Below are 20,217 nucleotides of genomic sequence, written 5' to 3'. Positions count from 1 at the left end.
AAAGGGAAATAGAAGTGGCCACCTGGCAACAGGCTGATAGGCCCACGGATGGATAGAACAAGCATTCCAATTGCTGGAGAGACAAGGAACTTGACTAAGTATTTACCCAAGAGAAATGAAAAGGTATGTACACACAGAAGCCTGTCTGTGAATGTTATGGAGTTTTATTTACAGTCGCCTCGAAGCAGAAAACTGCCCAAATGTCTATCAGCAGGCGAGTGAGTGGAGAAATGGTGGCCTCCCCATGCAGAGCATCACAGGGCCGCGGGAGAACGAGCTGATGGTGTGCACGACAGGCATGAGTCTCAGAAGCATTGTCCCGAGTGAAAGAAGTCAGGAGCCATAACAGCGCCTGTTGTGAGATTCCATCTGTACGGAGTTCTAGAAAAGGCAGAACTCTAGTTTCAGAGCCCCAAGTGGCGGTTGCAAAGGGAAGGGGGTGGGAAGAAAGGACGGACAGAAAATAAGCACCAGGGAACTTGTAGGGGTTGACGGAGATCATCATCTGTGGTGTGGCTGCGTGGCTGGAGATGTTCGTCAAAACTCTTTGAATCATATACGCAAAAGGGTGGCTTTTGTTATATGTATATCACGCTCAATTTCAAAAAGAGACTTGATGTCATCCAGTCCCACCTGAGATGTTGTGGGTTCCAGAACGAGAATTATGTATGTTCTGCTTCTTTTGCTTATTTCTTTTTTTTTTCTTTTCTTTCTCTCTCTCTTTCTTTCCTTCCTTTCTTCCTTCCTCCCTCCTTCCCTCCCACCTTCCCTCCCTCCTATTTTCCTTTCTCCCTCCCTCCTTTCCTCTCTCTCTCCTGAAAGCCTACTCTCTCCCTGTCCATGCCAAGCTAGTGGCAGGCCCCTGAGCCCCAAGCATTTCCAGCACTGCCATTACAAATTAGTGGAAATGATCAGACATCCAGGGAGACTGATTCTCAGCCTACTTCAGAGGGGCAGCTGTTCAGCAAAACTGGCCAGTGACCCACAGAGAAGGCTGGCAAGCCCACGAGGCTCTCTCATTGGGCTCTTCTGTGGCTTCTGCCTCCCAGATAGAAAGTATGCATATATTAGATGAAAAAGAGGAAACACCTTTCCAAGAATTACTTGGCCTTGGGAGGAAGGGCGGTCAAGTGTCTCTGTCCAAGAAAAATATCATTCATCCTTGAATTGTTCTCTCTAAAACCTTTGGCAATAGGGTTGGGGTGAGGGGCTGCAGCAGGGGAGGAAAGGAGGTAGAACAGGGAAAGCAAATGCTACACTGCTCTGGGGTAGCGGCAAGAGGAAACCCTACCATCTTAAACCCTGGAAAGGATGGAGGGAGAGAAGAAAGCCTTCACCCAGCTAGTTTCTGCCGGGCTCCCTAATGCCAGGGGCAGCCCGGCCTCAGCTGGATGAGAGGTGAACACAGAAGTTAACAGGGCAAGGCAGGCAGCAGGAATGGGGACAGAAGAAGAGACTGGCATGGTTCCCTCCGGTGGGCCTGCAGGGGGCCCGTGGCAGCGGGAATGTCCATCTGCTATGCCCCACTATTAGTAGGCTCGCAGGAAGGGAAGGGGACAATGACAATCCAATAGCCCCTCGCTCAGAAATACACCAGGAAGTGAGCAGCTGGGTCCACCTGCCCAGGGGTAAACCACATGGGAGTAACCAGTCAGTGCTCTCTTGGACAAACTCCTCCTAGCAACAGAGAGTTATAAAGTCCCTCAGCCAAAAAGAATGCAAGTTCAGTTCAGCCAAGCGCAACCCAGCCACATGGGCAGTGGGAGGGTCTGGGGATGCCAGCTGTCTCCAAGTCCTGCTTGCTGGAAGTTGAGAAAACCACTCTTAGAGAACTGGATGCTTGCACTTTTTTTCTCCCCCCCCAAAAAAAGAGTTGGTAGGGACCTCCTCATTCTTAGTTTGTTATTGAATGAGAGGCCTATCATTCAATAACAAACTAAGAATGAGGAAGTAAGGGTAGCATGAAGGTGGGACTCTGGCTCAACATGGGGAAAAATCAACAACAACATCAACAACAAATCCCCCACGATCCAGAAGAGAAAAGGTAGCTGTTCTGAGCATTTAGCCTTTGGAAAGCAAGGAGACCCTCCCTAAGCCTAATTAACTTATTCCAGGCTTGGAAAAGAAGCTGCATCCAGAAGAAATGCCCTGTGAAAACAGGACAGTTCATGTGTGGAACCGAAAATCAGCTAAAGATCCATCAGTTTTCCCAAGTTACCAAGAAAGAAGAACTAATCCCCTAGCTGTGGATGAACACCTCCATTTAAAGGCTAAACTGTTAACTATTCAGTGTCACTCATTTCCATTCCGGTAAGACTCTTCTTGACAGGTTTAAAACATCCATACCTCATCCATTAGCACCGGTAAGTCATCTGTCTTAGCCTGGAAGGAACATGTGCAAGGTACATTACAAGAACAAACCAGCATATCTAATGAATGAATCATAGAATAAACTAACCATTGAAATAAATGTATATAAATACATACATCCTGTTAATAGACTCAGCATGGTCTTTCATGTTTAGCAAGTGTTAAGGTTTATTTCGGTGTTAAAGAAAACTGTAGACTTTGACTTATAAACCCTGTGGACCAGGTATGTACACAACTCTACTGAAAACAACAAAGAAAACTGGAGAGTATAGAGAAATACCTTTTTGAATGACTAATGAGCTACAAAGTTTGTAAGATGTATTCAGCAAATGAAGAGTAAGTAAAAGCCGAAACCCAGGGCAGAAGCCAAGCCCTGAAGCCAGTTTGAGGATCTCTGCCAAACAAGGTGACCTTGATGTTCATCTTTTGTGGCCTGAGGAGACAGGCTGAGAATTTCCCATAACTGATAAATGATTCTCTCCCATGGATCCTGGAAGTCTAATGAGCACCAGGTTTAAGAAAGTAAAAGAAATATGCACTCAGGTGCATCTTTGAGAAGATGTAGAACACCAAAGACAAAAAAAACAAACATTCAAAGGTAGTCAGAGAAAAAAGAAAGATTATTCTCAAAGGAAACATAAGACTGACAGTAGATTTCAAAGATTTTGGTGGAAAACAGAAGATGTTTGAGTAATAATTTCATTGTACTGGAGAGAAAATAACTGTCAACCTAGAATTCTACCCCAAGAAGCTAGCTCTCAAAAACAAGGGTAAAGTTACCGTATTTTCAAGTGAAGAAAAACAGAGAACTTGTCACCAGCAGACACTGAAATAAGAAAATTCTAAAAAATGTACTTCAGACTTCCTCAGATAATAGTAAACAAAGCAAAATTAATAATACTTTATTCAGATCAATTAGAATAGACTTTAAAGTCTTAAGGAATCACTAGAGAAACAGACACTACTCCATTATTAAAGATCCAATTCACCAGAAAGATAAAACAATTCTAAATATGTAGGTACATATAACAAAGGCATAAAATATATAAAACAAAAAACTGGCAGAACCATAAGGAGAAAGAAAAATCCACAATCATAGTGGGAGATTGCAATGCACTTCTCTCAGTGACTAATTGATCAGGCAGAAGAAAACCAGATATTGACAGAAAAGATTTGAACAACATAGTTAAGACGTTTTATCCAATAGAGTTATACAGAACACTATATCTAACAATGACAGAATCCATGCAACATTATGAAAACTGACCACGTACTAAGTCTCACACAATAAGATTCAACGAATATAAATACAAAAGGTGGAATAAAATTTACAAAAAACATTTACCATCCATGAAACAATTAAGTTAGAAATCAGTATCAAAACAGTAAAAAGCAGTGCGCCTAGGTGGCTCAGTCAGTTAGGCGTCTGCCTTCAGCTTGGGTCATGATCCCAGGGTCCCAGGATAAAGGCCCATATCGGGCTCCCTGTTCAGCAGGAAGTCTGCTTCTCCCTCTGACCATCACCCTACTCTCGTGCTTTCTCTCTCTCTCTCTCTCTCTCAAATAAATAAATGGAAATACATAACCTATAATGTTCATAACAGGAAAAAAGTCAAACATTCAACTTAAGAAGTTCAGAAAGAACAACAGATCCAACCTAAAGAAGTTAGAAGGAGAAATTAATAAAACTCAGTGTAGAAATTAATGAACTAGAAAACAAAATAAATGATAGAAAGGATCACAAAGTCAACAACTGATTATTTAAAAGATTAATAAGATAGACAAGGGGCGCCTGGGTGGCTCAGTGGGTTAAGCCGCTGCCTTCGGCTCAGGTCATGATCCCAGGTCCTGGGTTCAAGCCCCACATCGGGCTTTCTGCTCAGCAGGGAGCCTGCTTCCTCCTCTCTCTCTGCCTGCCTCTCTGCCTACTTGTGATTTCTCTCTGTCAAATAAATAAATAAAATCTTTAAAAAAAAAAATAAGATAGACAAAATTCTGAAAAAGTATTCAACCAAAAAATACAGATGGCCCAACAGTAATATAAATGAAAAGGGGATATATCACCATTGACGCTACAGAGCTTAAAAGGATAAAAAGCATATTATAAATAACTTTATGGTAAAAATTTTGAAAACTCAGAAAAATGGATAAATTCCTTAAAAAAACAAAACTAAACTAAACTCCAGAAAAAAAGTTAAAACCTGAAAATAAATCAATAACTATTGAAGAAACTGAATCAAAGATTAAAAATCTCCAAGGAAGAAAGCATCCCCGCCCTACATAACTCTTTTAGAGGAGAGATAAAGAGAAAACATTCTACAGCTCACTTCACAAGTCTGGCAGAACTGGATACAAAAAGCCTGACAAGGATAATATGAGAAATGAAAATCACAGTCTAATACACTCATGAATGAACACAGATATACAGCTTCTCAACAAAATAATAGCAAAACAAATCTAGCAACATATAACAAAATGAATCCACCATGACCAAGTCAGGTTTATTCTAGGAAAACAAGATTAATTTTACACTGAAAAATAGTTGACCAGATATTAACAAATTAAAGGAAGAAAAAAATTAAATAAATTCTCCCCAAACATACAGGGAAAATATTTTACAAAGATCTATTTATGATTTAAAAAAAAAAAAACACTTTGCAAACTACTGAAGAATGGTAGTTCCTTATCCTGATAAAGAATATCAAATCCATAGAGAACATCATTCTCAAGGGAAAATAGTAACCATGAGAGGTAAAACTAAAAGTTTTAAAAGATAATACAAGAGACTATTTTGTGACTTTGCCATTGGGAACGATGTCATTAAAAAGACACAAAAAGTTCAGTGATAAAAGAAAGATAAAATTTTATTACATTAAAAATCAGAATTTCTGCCACTCTAAAAATACTAAAATAGTAAATACTAAAAATATAAATACTAAAAATAAAAATATTTAAAAATACTAAAAAAAAAATCCAGAAATAGCCCACAAATGAGGAGAAGGTATTTCCAACACTAATAGTTTCCAACATACATAAATAACTTCCACAAATAAATAAGAAAAAGATGAACTACTGAATTTTTAAATAAATGGACAAGAGACTTGTAAAGGCACTTCACACACACACACACACACACACAACCAAAAAGGTCAACAAGCATAAGAAGAAATGCTGAAATCCTCGAGTAATCAAATGTATACAATTAAAAGCAGATATGATACTATTATACATGCACAAGACAGGCAAAAATTTTTGACAGGCGTCTAGGTGGCCCAGTGAGTTAAAGCCTCTGCCTTCGGCTCAGGTCATGATCCCCAGGTCCTGGGATCAAGCCCCTGCTCTGCGGGGACCCTGCTTCCTCCTCTCTCTCTCTGCCTGCCTCTCTGCCTACTTGTGATCTCTGTCAAATAAATTAAAAAAAATAATAATAATTTTAAAAAATTTTTTAAAAATTTCTGACAATGTCCAACAAAACATAAAGTGCTAGCTAGCAAGGATACACAGCAAAAGCAACAATTATACACTGCAGCTGGGTATAGAAACTGGTCAACCACAACAGAAATTAGTTTTTTTACTGAGGTGAAATTCACATAAGATAATGGAAATTAATTTTGAACTAGTCTAGTAGCACAGAAGAGGCCCACAGTCTATGACCAGTAATTGTACTCCTCTGTATCTTCCCCAAGTAAACTCACATACATGTTCTCCTGGGGGGGGGGGCTTGAACAAGAATATTCACAGCAGCTTTATTTAAAATAGAAAAAAAAAAGTAGAAGTAACTTCAGCGTTTATTCATAATAGGATATGTGAACCACAATATATTCATTCAGTGGACTATTACAGTTCATCAAAGCAAAAAAAATCCTGCTACACTCAACAACATGAACAAATCCAGGAATGATACTTGTAGCCACTGGTCACCGGTCAGTCAAAGGGGATCCCAGAAGCAGTGTGGGAGCTGGGGTCCCAAGACCCCCTGCTGGGCCAGGTGTGATTTCCTTCAGGAAGGGGAAGGGACTTGAAGAGGTCTCATGATGGCACCCACTTGGGGTGGGGGGCAGGTTGCAAATGGGTAGTCAGGTAATCAGCAATTTACCACCAAAAGATACGGAAATATTTCACTTGTGTCCCAACCAGTATAGCAGAGGTGGTCTGTATAGGCTGTGAACATAAGAATACCAACAGCATAATTCCATTTATATAAAATTCAGACATACACAACTGGAGATACTGTTTAGAGACACAAAACAGAAGAGGGTAAGACAATAAAGAAAAAGCATAGGGAAAAGAGACAGAAATTTCCAGAAAATGGTTATCCCAAAAGGAAAGAGATGGGACAGGATGGATGGGAGTACCACTCTTCAAGGAGTGGTACGAGAGTAACATTTCTTGTAAGTTGACTGGTAAGTCCCTTTCCACCTTTATATAGTTTATAAGTGTTCTTTTAAATCTAGTAGCTATTTTATCAACGCTTTTTAAAAAGAAGTTCATAGAGAAAAATTGAGTAAGACACTCCTGTAACAAACGGCTGTGGTTCCCGCCCCATCTTTCCTAGTTGCTTGGCGAAGATGTTCTCCTCAGTGATAACTCATGGAGCTCTTAAACTCACTTCAAATTCTAAGAGCTTCCACCCAAATCACTCCAGAAAGATCCTTGCAGGAACTCTCTAGTAAGGTGCAGCGAGGCCCAGCCTCCAGAGAACATTCGCTCTGACTCCTCTATTTAATGTAATCATAATCACAATGCTAGCTTTTGGTTTTGTTTTCAATCTCCTGGAATCTTCTCAAATTCTGAAATCTTTCAAATGAGGACATGGAGCAAAGAGCTCCGTCCTGTCTCTCTTGCCTAGATTTCAGGGGTGATGCTCTCATTTTAAGTCCTTTACCACATGCCTCAGCTGTGTGGTGCCCCAATTCTTTGCTTCAAGATTTGCTGACAGTCAGGGGAAGTTGCTAAGAGTGTATTAAGTACACCCTGAGGGCCAGGGAACGCAAGGAGTTTGGGATGTCGCCCGTGTGGGGTTTTTTTTTTTAGCAACTTCCGCCATGGCTGGAGTTTGTAGCTTCAGCGTCCAATTTTTCAGCGACTTGTGAACAACCCCTCAGAGCAATCATCCTTCTCCTGGAGCCAAAGTGTTAAGGCTGCTTCGCAAAGCTACAGGGCGAGAGCGTCCCTCTCTCAGTTAGAGAGGGAGCTCCATCAAAGCTCCCCACCAGGAAAACGGAAACTCTCTGAAAGTGAGAGAAACTTTATTTCCTTGAGTACATGTTGAAAAGGCAAGGAAGGGACACCTGGGTGGCTGAGTCGGTTAAGCATCTGCCTTCAGCTCAGGTCATGATCCCAGTGTCCTGGGATCGAGTCCCACATCAGGCTCCTTGCTTGGTGGGGAGCCTGCTTCTCCCTCTGCCTGACACTCCCCCTGCTTGTTCTCTCTCTCTCTGACAAATAAATAAAATCTTTAAAAAAAAAAAAAAAAAGAAAGAAAGAAAGAAAAGAAAAGGCAAGGAATCTGGTGTCCTGAGAAGAATCCTGGGACTCTCTCCTCTCCGGCCAGAAACGTGATTCAGAAGGAAGTTGAGGACCTATGCAAATATCTGCTGTTTGCAAACTTCAGGATCTGCCGAAGGGTCGAGATAGAGCCATCGAAAACATCAAGGGTCTGCTGTATTGACTCTTGATTGAGGAGGTTTTCAGAATTCTTCTCCTTTCAAAATTCAATCAGTGCCTCTTTATCAGGGCTCCTCCGATCTTTAAGATAGCTTCGCCTCTCACCGCCAAGCCTGGGAGTCCCAGGAATGGCTGAACGGACTCACCTTGGTGACAGGGGGTCAGCAGAGCATGTCCTATACTTATAACACTACTTTTATTTTTCTTCATCGCTATTATTTGCTTATTGGTCATGCAAGCGTTACTCGTTTTTTCAAAAAAGTTGGCCCTGAGCCCCAATTCGAGGACCCATGTGTGTTCGGAGAGTTTCCAAGATTCCTGAGACTAACTTCCCTGTGCTTCTGCCCGGCATCACTGTCCTAATCTAAGGGGCGTTCTCAGTTCATCTCCACTGCACATCTTTGTAGATGGAAAGCCCCACTCTTGTTCTTTTTCTCGCAAGAATGCCCGCCATGCGTGGTACTTTGTAACACTTGGTAATGAGGGGAAGAATCACATCACTGTGCAGGTGTGTATGATTTTCATCAACAAGCTGGATCCACAGCCCAGGCACATATTCCCAAGTGGGAGCTCCCAAATGGGCAGCCCTCTGGGGAATGGGGTTCAGTCACCTCCTACCATGACCTCCTCTGTCTTCCAAGCCCCTGAGTTTGGAGAAGGCCCTTTTCTCTACCTTAGTACATCAGTAACCCTTTGCTTATGTAGATGGAACTTCTGGATAGCTGTGAGCATTTCTGATCATATTCAATGGCCTGTCATCAACAGGTTTTGTGGTTTTTTTGCTTGTTTGTGTTTTGGGGGGAGGGTTGGCAAGTTCAAAATGTCTACAAATGATTTCCCATAATGATGAATTTATGTGCATCTAGAAACTGAACCGCTACTCTTCTGCTACTTTAAGCTAGAGTCTTCACATTTTTGACATATGCATCAGATTCAGAAATACTCTTTAAAAAGTGTCAGCCTTCAATTCACTGTCCTCTGCCTTTGTTTTTCCTCCTGAATTTGTTTTTGGAGAAAACTGTTAACTCGGGAAATGGGCATTGGGTTAGGCAAAGCTTAGCCCTGCTGGTGTAACTCAGATATCCTTCCAGTTTTGAGCACAGTGTCTGAATGGCATATTAACACCACAGTGTAGCATGATAGAGTTCCTGTGACATCCTGAACTCATTTTTCTGTCTAGTTTTTCAACAGCACACTGGTAGTGGGGAGTGCACAGTGCCTACCCTGACGTAAGAGACACATGCCACTACGGGTGACCTCTCCTGCTCCGTCTTTTCTATCATCAGGTCTCTTCCAATCAATTCCAGCACTAAAGTCCCCAAGTGGGAAGGCTCTAAGTGTGTCTCCAGTCACAAGAAGGCGCGTTGGGTCTCCTGTGTTTCCCTCTCAGTATTTTTTGTAGATCAAATGTTACAACGTAAGCACTGCTAATACCAGCATAATAGTTCCCTGCTAAATTTCACCAAAAGGTCATAAAGTTCTCAATTAATTTCAACAGAGTGCCGTATAGTTATAATTTTGATCAGAAAGCCCGTGGCTATCCAGAAACCTCAAGGGTTCTATTATCCTTCATAAATGCATTTTTCCTTTAAGCATTATTGGGAAAAAAAAGCATTTGGGGTACACTATAAAATATCATGCCTCCTCAAATTGGACACACATTCACACTGTTCTTGATGCCTAAAAGGTCATGATGAGCATCAGTTACTGGGCTACAACTCAGAGTTTGGAAGACCTATCAAAATACATAAAATTTCACTGTATTGTTTACATTAAATACTTAGATTAGATAGCCCTAAATTTCTATGCTTTTAATTCCTGTGCCTTTTAAATTTTATTTCCTTTTTTTAATTTTTTGTTTCTTACATCACTAGTACTTCTTACTGACATTTATCCAAAAGAACACTAACAACCCGTGTACCATACTGTGTCAATCTCTTCCAATTTGTTAGGGGTACTTGGCAAATTAAAACCAAGCCCCTCAGAACTTTACACAAACGAAGACTCTGGAAAGAAAGTATGAACGATAGGCAGTGGTCAAAATCTATGAACTGTAGCTCATGGACCTTATGACATCTCTCTGGGTTTACCACTAGGATCCCAACTGGGTAAGTGAAATTGTACAAATGTGAATTTCATATTGCTGCAGTATTATCCTGACCCTGACTAGCCTCAGACCATGCGTTACTTTTTAACCCACATCATTTTCTGCTCAAGATACTTCAGTGGGCTTGGTAAGGCTATGATGAGGATACCCACGATACAGATGAAACACAGTAACATGCAGCCGAGCCTGACCAGAAACACCAGCCCTCCCAGTTCATGAAACCAGTGTTCCCTGCCCCACCTTTTCTAGGCTTCTGCGGATTTGCAAACATGGTCCGATTCCCCCAGAAATGGGACGAAGGACAGCATGTCAGGACCTCCCTGGTGGACAGTACGGAGACAGAAAAGAACCTGAAAGGCACCAGGAACTCACAGAGCAGGAAGTGGGAGACAAGTTCGAAGCTATCCAGCTGTTGCATGGCTTTCTCTAGGCTATCTCTCATCAGGCTGGGGCCTGGAATCTGCCAGGACTTCAGACTAAATGCATCTTCTTCCTCTTGCCGGGACCTCTCACACACTCAACGTCTCAAAAGCCCGCTTGGCTGGGGCCCCCAAAGGTAGCACACCCTTCTCCACTGGAAGGAGGGTGGCAGCCTCAGCAACACAATGGGCGGAGACAAGCCAAGCACGGTGCCAGCTAAACACAGCCTGATCTGCTGCTGTGTGTACACATTAGTAACTGCCTCTTACAGCAGACACATGGGGTACTGGGGGGAAGTAAACGAAGTTAACCTGAAGAGGCCAGAATTTCCCATCAAATTAACAAGTCTACCCAACAGCCCTAGGCTGAGGTGCTAAGGGGTGTGATAAAGGAGCCCCATGTGACAATCCTGTGTCTTCTGGGTGCCTTCACTAAACAGAATGGGGGAGAACAGAGAGCAAAGTGTCATACACACCTTCCCCTCCTGCCTGCAGATCTCCATATCTAGTTGCGACAGCTGTTCTCCTATCTCCCCAAAAAACCCCGCAACATTTTAGTGCCAGAATACAAAGGGTCTCTGGCCTCTGCCAAAGTCATCACAGTTTTAAAAAGCAAAGGCCAAGCAGCTCAGCAGGCCTGAGGTTTTCTCAAGCCCCACAAGGTGGCCCAACCCCAGAGCAAAACTGAAACCCTTGCCTTCCCGGAGGTATGAAGAACAGCTGGGACCTAAAGCAAGAAGCCTGGGCCAGGTGCCTTAGATTCAGGATTGTGTTCCTTCAGTGAGGAAGCTAGGGGCCTTGCAGGGTGGGGGACCTTCTGGGTGGGGGAAAGGGGGTTACCAAAGGAAAATTCAGACAAGCAATAACTAGCTGAAAGGGTTGTGGAAGGGTCTTCAGATCAATACCACCCCCAAGCCAATGCCACCCTGTCCCCAATAAACACGTGGTCTTTGCCCCTGTATGTTTCACAGACATTGCTCAAATTGTTCCACCTTTCCCCACATTCTCCCTGCTCCCCCCCACCCCCACCCCCACCGGCGTACACATAGTTACATAAAAACATCTTAAACGTGGGACCCAAATCCTTCAGTCCGGGGGAGGACCGGGAAACGATAGGGAGCTGCTCGGGCGCACTGTCTGATCATTAGTTGGGGTTACATAATCATACAGACAAGGGCTGGAGAAGGTTCCGTGGAGCTCAGTTCAGCGCACACCCCATTCTCCGCCACCACCCACACCCAGAGCCCAGAAAGCAAGGCAGTTTTAACACAACCGAAGCACACGATGTGGCTTGGGGGTTTGGGGGGCGGAGGCACCAGGCTGCTGCTGTGAAAATGCCAAGGGCTGCCCGAAGCAGACCCTCCGGCCTGCAAACCACTGTCCCCAAAGTTCAAGGGAGGGCAGAGCCACAGAAGTTGTCCTGACTTGCAACGTAAACCGATGCAGCCACGTTCACCGAAACCAACGCCTGGCCTCCCAGCTCCTCTACACCACTTGGGTCCCAGCCTATGCGGGTTCAGGCTGTCTGCCACGTTCAGCAGTCCCCAGGCAGCCCCTGCAATCTCAGCCGGGGCCATTCAGCACCACCCGTGTTTCTCATTTCGAAAGATGGTAAAATGTGGGGCACAGCTTGGAGAGGGGGGTACCCGCTTTGCTAGCGGTACGGCAAGAATCCCCAACAGAGCAGGAGTTTGGTTTCTGTTTGGTTTTGTTTGCAGGGGAGGCAGCTGGTGATTCTGCTTTAGGAACATGAGGCGGGGGGTGGTTAAGGAGAGAAGGGAAAGCTCTTCCACCGCCTTGGCACCCAGCAACCCCCCCCCCACCACCACCACTACCACCAATCTCCTTTTAGGCAGCAGAGACCGCTTGGGTCGCCCTGCACCCTCCCGGGGCGGCAGCCAGGGCAGCAGCAGGCAGCACAGGTGCGGCGGCGGCGAGGCGATCGCCGGGCCGCGGAGGCTCCCGAGCTAGCCGGTGGCCCGGGCGCGGGTGCGGGGCGGCGGCGGGCGAGCGGGGAGCGCGCGGCGCGCATAGGGTTACAGCCGCGGCCGCCTGGATTGACGCGCTGGGGTCACTTGAGGCTCGCGCCGCTCCCCCGGCACCAGGCCGAGCAGCCGCTCAGCCCACCGAGGCACCGCACGCCGCCCACCGGCCACCTCGCTCAAGAAAGGCAACGACAAGACGGAATCGCAGCCCGCTATTCCACTTCCCCGTGGCGGCCGCAGGCAAAAGCACAATAAATAAAATCCAGCTCAAGGAATCTATCCGCCGAATAAAAATCCAGAGTCCCCTACCTTCGGCCTTGGGATGGCAAACTGGTCCTGTGTTCTCTGACCCACGGATCCAGCCCCTTCTTCATGAATTATTCCGGTCAGTCGGGATTTTGTGCATTTTTTTCATGAACACCTGTTTCAAGTGAGGGGTAAAGACCTTATTGGAAGAATTGTCCTTAAAAAATAACGCGTGCGTGCATACGTCCATCCAGGCATGCACGCGTGTTTGTATACACACATGTGCACACGGCATGTACATGTACATTGAAGCACCAAACTAGGCAGTTGGATAATGGGAGAGTCGGCCGGTTGTGAGCATGCTCGCGCCGGGAACAGATCCACCCTCTGTTATTCCTCTGAATAAATATAAATCACGATCAGAAACCCAAACAGTAGCATCCCTCTTGAATTCCTGCTGCTGAAAAACACGGAATAAATTCAGCCCGCAGACACAGAATCTAATCAGCAGCTGTTTGCTGAATCCAGAGCCAACCCATGCCTCGCTTGTCTTTTCCACTATGAGTCCAGACCTTTTTTTTTTTTTTTTTTGAAAGGGGTTTTAACCTTTTAAAGATACAGTACACCAATTACCACTTCTGAATAGCTCTTCCTCCAAGTACAGGCGGCTAGTCCCATGCCTACAGCCACAGGGCAGGCTTGCACAAAGTGATGATGATTTCATTTATCTGTGCCTTTTTAACAAAATACAGAGAAAGAGAGAGGGAGAAGACAAATGCAAGGTATAAAACTATAAACACATTTATTGCAGTGATGGGCTTCTCGGTGACTGATCAGCGTGTTATGTAAACACCACGATCCTTCACTTCTGAACACACATTGACGGGGTCAGACAATTGGGGGGACACCTGTCACCCCTCACAAGCCCCTAACTGCTGTCCGAGGACCAGGGAGCTTGCCAAAGAGGCTGAAGGAAGTGGGGACTTGTGCCCCCTCAAGAGTTGGCACAATTTTTAAAGTATAATGTAATCTAGGACCAGATCTTATTCCAAGACTTTTTTTTTTCTCCAGCCAGAATCTGGAATCAAAACTACCGCCCGAACCTTTAGAGTCTCTAAGATACAGACTTAGGCCTTTCTTTGAGATTTTGTTAACAACACTTTTTTCCCCCAGGGCTAGGTTGAGCACAGAGGTAGAAACATGCAGTGGGGGAGAGGGGAGATAATCCCCAACCCCCATTTTTTAAAAATTATTCATTAAGTATTTCAGCCACCCAGATGGTATTTATTCCAATTTTGTTTTGGTTTTTAAAGAGGTAGCACCAAGAAGGAACCAAAACTCCTAACCTCACTTATGTCTGAAAGGAGAGAAAATGCCCTTTATAGTTTTTTTTTTTCACCCAGGAGCTCCTGAGCTCCAGAATGGCACTGGCTGCTTCTCCTCTGGTCCCACCCAGCAGCAGCAGGTTACCTGAAGAGCAACCCTGGTGTTCCTACAGCCACTCCCTGGGGCATGTCCCTCTAGCATGTCCCCCTAACATCAGCGCCCATTCCTTCCCTTGGCAAACCACTAAAACCAATGTGCTGTCCCCCTCCCACCTCGTGGCAGGCACTGCCTGTGCTGAGCCCTCCCAGCCACACACACACTCTCTTCTCTCCTCTCTTCCAGGGCTCTTTAGCAGAAAATTATCATATTTCATGTGTCATCGCCCAGCTAGCTGGGCCCGGCCCCGATTGGCTAGACACTGGCAGCCGGAAATGTCACCAGCCACACAGGTTGGAACTGGCTCTCCCGCGCCAGGGACCTGAGCCCAGGAGGCAATATGACAAGGCTCAGACCTACCACAGGGAGCCCTGCGCTCCTTTCCCTGGTCTGGCCCCATGCCCTCTCCCAGCTTCTCTCTGTACCCAGCCCTGGGGGAGGGGACTACCAGGGGATGTGGACAGAGTCTCTAGCCAGGCTGGGAGCCAGAGCTGCCTCCAGCAGCAGGGAGAGAGGGAGCTGCTAAAATTCCTCTTCTTCCCAGCATGTTGGGGAAGAAACTAAAGATATGTCCGTTGGGTTTTAAAGATTTGGAGAAAGTGTTCCTGACAAAAACAGTCTCTTACATGTTAAAAAAATAAAATTGTCAGGCTGGGTGAAAACAAGATTTTTTCACCCTTGGAAGTTTATCTGGTGCCGTTCTTTACTGCCCATCCAACGTCCCCTGAACCGAGGTGTCATAATCCTAATATCCCAAGGCTGTCAGGGAACCCAGAAGGCAGCTCAGTCCATCCTCTTCCTTAAACAGAGCAGCCCTGACCCACCAGAAAACTACCAGAGAAGGAAGGAAGCTTCTTCACTTGGCGTTGCAATCCCTCATGATATCACACGACTTTTTAAGAATTGGGTGGTCTTTGCAGTGACCAACCCGAGTCAACAGTGGCTCTGATTTAAGCTTCGTCCCTCTTGCCCTCTCTTTGGCACGTTTAATGTGACCCGCCGTTTGTCCCACCTCATTCTGTTCTCCTGACCAAATTAAACCCTATCTCTGGGAACATTTTTGTGAAAGCCGATTCTCAAACCTTTAATTATGCTGCTTTATTCTTTAGACATGGGAGAAAAGCCTCCCAGAGCCAGAGGAGGCTGAAAGGTCATTTGGTCCAGAATCCATATGATGCTTCATTCTCCTCTATTTCCACTTTGGAGCTATGGGTCTCTGGGATGGTTAGGTGGACACATACATTTACTTCCACTCCTCCAAAGGAAAAATTTATACAACCAAAATCCGAGTGGCAGTGCTGGGAACCAGAGAAAGATGCCATCAATAAAGTCAACATTTTGGAAAATATGAAGAAGATGTGAAGTATATGGGATGTGGGTGAGGACGTGCTGAAAAAGTCATGTCCTGCACAGACTTCCTAAGAAGAAAGTGCATAGGCTTCCAGAAAAGGGTCCTGGAAAATCCCAAGCTCAGAGGATCAGAGAGTGAACAAAAGGTCATGGGCATCAGTTCAGAAGCAAATTAAAGGACATCAGGAACAAGCTGGTTGTCTCCATATGGAATGACAATCATTCCACAGCACCTTTGGAAAGCGGAAAATCTGTCCCTAATATGGGTAGAAGTCGAAGGCTGAATTGGGGCAAGCCCCCAGCTCATTTGGGAATGAGAAGAAGGAGCAGGAGGAGATGGAGGAAGAAAAGATTGTTTAAGTAATCAGAGGAGACACAAGATATAACAGAGAGATCCAGAATATCCAAAATTAGCCTGACAGGAGTTCCAGAAAGAGACAACATAGTTCATGAATGCAATAATCAAAGAAGAAAAAGAAGATCATTTCCTTGAGTTGAAGAAAGACTTTAGGCCTTAGATCATGAAAGTCTAAGTGCTACGCAGCAGTGTGACTGAAAGAATTTACAATTCTAGATGTAGCTGGTACTCTAAGGACAAAGAGAAATAACTACAAGCTTTCTGATAGGGGAGAAAAATCAGGCTGCTTTAAAGAAAAGAAAATCAGACTGGATATCATACTTCTCATCTTCAGTGCTCTGCAAAGGCAGTGGCACAATTTTTACAGAATTCTCAGAGAATATTATTGTAACTCAAGAATTCTAGCAGCTGCCAAACTATAATTTCTCTCATATGTGATGACAAAAGAAAGACATGTTCAAAGACAGAAATTATATCACCCCAAACTCCTTTATCAAATTTTTTTAAAAATTACTTGAAGATCTATTCTGAAAAAAAAAATAAATAAATAAGCCAGAATAATGAACTCAAGAAAGGAGAAGAGATGTTATATAAGAAAATATAATGCGGAATAAAGCCAACAAAAGGTATGGTTAAGTATAAAAATAATTGATAATGTGGTTGTAAAGTTTAATTGTGAGAAGTTTTGAAATATTAGACAGACAGAGATATCAGGAATTAAAGTTTCATATGATTTCAACAACAGAAAAATGAAAATCTCAATAGAATGAGTAAGTAAAATCACTAGAATAAAAAATTGGATGAGAGGATCATTATGGAAAGCAGACAATTAGAACTCCATCTATCTCCTCTCTTCCCACAACCACATTAAAATGATAATAAGCCAGTTTTTAAAGTTGAAATACAGAATGACAAAGAAAACAGTAGAAGAGCCATTAGCCAAGAAAATTGAAAAAGAAGGTTGGTGGGGGGGGACTGAATTTATCAACTATATACTTTAATACTATCATAAATAAAACAGTATATAGCATAGATATAGAAACCTACAAAATGGATTAACAGAAATGAATAAATCAAGTAACAGATTCAAGTGCAGCGTTTGTTGAAAACTGAATTTTCAATCAATAGGGCAAAGAATGTATAATGTCAGACTGAGACTATTTTTTTAAAATATTACTTCTAAATCATATCTTATATAAAATATATTCTATCTTCATGAAAAAAAAACCACAAGAAAAAGTAGATGTTATGATTTTGATCAGTAAATCATAGAATATTATAAAGTTGTGATTTTTTTCCCTAATAGTGTTAAGAAGATAATGTGGTTACCCCATCTCTGCTTAAACTCCACTGTGTTAAGCCCCCAAAGATGTCCACTTCCTAGTCTCTGGAAACACTGACTATTACCTTATATGGCAAAAAGGATCTGAAGGATCTTGAGATAGGGAGATTATCCTGAATTATCTGGGAGGGCCCTAAATGTAATCAAAGTATCCTTTTAAGAGGCAGGTGGAGGGCATAGAGGAGGAGGCAATGTGACCATAGAGGCTGAGACTGGAGTGATATGGCCACAAACTGGAAAGCCACCATAACCTTGGAAGAGACAAGGGCCAGAGTCATTCCCTAGAGGCTCTGGAAGGAGCACAGCCCTGATGACCCCTTGATTTCAGCCCAGTGAAACTGATTGCAGATTTCTGGCTTCCAGAACTTTAAGCAAACAAATACCTGGTTTTAAGCCACCAAGTTTGTGGTCATCTGCTACAGTAGCCATTAGAAACCAATACAGCCACCATGATGAGAGAGAGTACTTCCTAGGGGGTATAATAATGATTATCGCCTGCAACAACACTTGCTCTGTGCCTGGTGCTGCTAAACTACATTCATATCTAATTTCATTTAATTTGCATGGGAGTAGGGAGTAGAGAGTTGTGGTTAGTATAACTCTAGTACTTAGTAGTATGTATGCCTGGGCATGTTAGATAAACTTTTTTTCTTTTTTAAAGATTTTACTTATTTGTTAGAGAGAGAGAGAGAGAGAGAGAGAGAGAGCGGGAGCACAGGCAGAGTGGCAGGCAGAGGCAGAGGGAGAAGCAAGCTCCCTACCGAGCAAGGAGCCCAATTTGGGACTCGATCCCAGGACTCTGGGATCATGACCTGAGCCGAAGGCAGCTGCTTAACCAACTGAGCCACCCAGGCACCCCATGTTAGATAAACTTCTAATGCTGCTTTACCTCGCCTGGAAAGTAGAGGTAAGAATGGCACCTATCTGATGGGATTATTAAGAACAAAGCAAGACCTCTATGTAAAGAGCTTAGAATAGTGCCCAGTGATAAGGGCTCCATAAATGAGAAAGTCCTTCCTTTTGCTGGGCTGCAGTCAGTCTCTTGTGGGTCCTCTCGGTGATTCTAGTTCTGCCCTTTGGATACACACTATTTAACTGTGGTTTAAATCTCCAAAGACAATGCCATCAGGAATCTTAGCTTCTCCAAACTAAAAATAACCAACGCCTTCAATAATTGTTCTTGCAAATTCATCCAGAGTCCTTTTCCAACCTGACACTAACTCTGAACACATTCTTACACATCTTAGGGTTTGGTCCCAGACTTATCACCATCATTGTTCTGGAATAGGAGTTGGTAAACTCCTTTGGTGCAGGCTTTTTTTTTTTTTTTTAATAATCTAAGAGCTAAGAATGGTTTTTGCATGTTTAATGGATTGTAAAAAAACAAAAGCAGGGTGTCTGGTTGGCTCAGTCAGTTAAGTGTCAGCTTTCAGCTCAGGTCATGATCCCAAGGTCCTGGGATCAATGGGGGATGGGCTCCCTGCTCAGTGGGGAGTCTGCTTCTCCTTTTCCCTCTGACCCTCCCTCTACTCATGCTTTCTTTCTCTCTCTCTCTCAAATAAATAAAATCTTTTTAAAAAAAGCAGAAAATAATTTGCAACCATACATGGATTGCAAATTCTGAAATATTTACTGTTTAGCTCTTTTTAGAAAAAGTTTGCTAACCCCAGTTCTACAAGATACTACACTTTTATCAACACAATTTAATATTGCCCAAGACCTTTTTTTTTTTTTTTAATTTATTTGACAGAGAGAGATTACAAGTAGACGGAGAGGCAGGCAGAGAGAGAGAGGGGGGGAAGCAGGCTCCCTGCTGAGCAGAGAGCCCGATGTGGGACTCGATTCCAGGACCCTGAGATCATGACCTGAGCCGAAGGCAGCGGCTTAACCCACTGAGCCACCCAGGCGCCCCAAGACCTTTTTTTTTTTTTGCAAACAAATTGCGCTATTATATCACATATATATAAAATATTATATATATAATATTATATTGATTTAATTGTTAAGACTCTTACTGATTCAGTCAGTATCCATTCTCCTCTCCTTATCTACCAGTACTTTTTTAAGGCTAGAAACAAGGCTACTAGTTAAAGACTACATTTCCCAGTCTGCCTTGTAGGAAGGTGTGGCCAGGAGGTTAAGTTCTAGCCAATGGCATAAGCAGACAAGAATTGTAGCATTTCCCACTCCTGCTCTTAAAGGGAAGGATCATGCCCTCCCTTCCCTCTTGACTTTCTCAGTGACTGGAAATGGAAACCTGACAGCCTTGTGTATGAAGGGTAGTAGAGGAACAAGATAGAAGGATCCTGGGTTTCTGGTGCTGTTGTTACACCCTGTACTGCCTATTCTCAGTTTGTGAAAGAGAGAGACACTTTTCATTTACTTACACCATTGTAATTTTAGGTCTAGGACAGAAACTGAATCTGTGCCCTAACCAATACAAATATCGATTTCATCTCCTAAGTATCTTTCACGCTTGTGGCTGCTAAGCCACACATCTCCCCCATTCTGCACTCATGCAATTAATTTTCTGGGCCCCATAACAAGACCTTACATTTAGCTCCATTATATTTCATAGTGTGAGAATCAGTCCATCATTTTACCCTGACATCTGGGACCCAATTCTGCCATCCAAAGTATGTTCCATCCTTTCTAGTCTCACATCACTCTTCAAAAGGCACTTTAGTCATAGCACCCGGAAACCAGTATTCACCAATACCTGATCAAGATTAAGAATAATGTAATGGAAAGGATAGTGACCTCAGTTTATGGGGAAGGAAATAACAGATTAAGTTAAATTCAAATAGAGGAGGAGGAGGAGAGGATGGAGATGAGCAATTATGAAGAGCTTACTATGTTCCAGGCACCCTGTTGGGAATTCCCCCATTGTT

At 43.6% G+C, this 20,217-nt stretch overlaps 1 protein-coding gene across 3 annotated transcripts in view; it reads right to left on the bottom strand.

The window, feature by feature from the left end:
• The window catches only part of HIVEP3 (HIVEP zinc finger 3), a 461,322-nt gene that overhangs the window by 350,981 nt on the left and 90,124 nt on the right, over positions 1-20,217 (bottom strand). For all 3 annotated transcript variants that reach the window (XM_047724531.1, XM_047724524.1, XM_047724526.1), the window contains exon 2: positions 12,858-12,969. The gene's annotated coding sequence lies outside the window, so the exon portion shown is untranslated. The remainder of the gene's footprint in view (positions 1-12,857; positions 12,970-20,217) is intronic.

The sequence above is a fragment of the Lutra lutra genome, chromosome 4, assembly GCF_902655055.1.
Source record: "Lutra lutra chromosome 4, mLutLut1.2, whole genome shotgun sequence".
Taxonomy (NCBI): Eukaryota; Metazoa; Chordata; class Mammalia; order Carnivora; family Mustelidae; genus Lutra; species Lutra lutra.
This window is presented reverse-complemented; position numbering and strand designations above follow the sequence as displayed.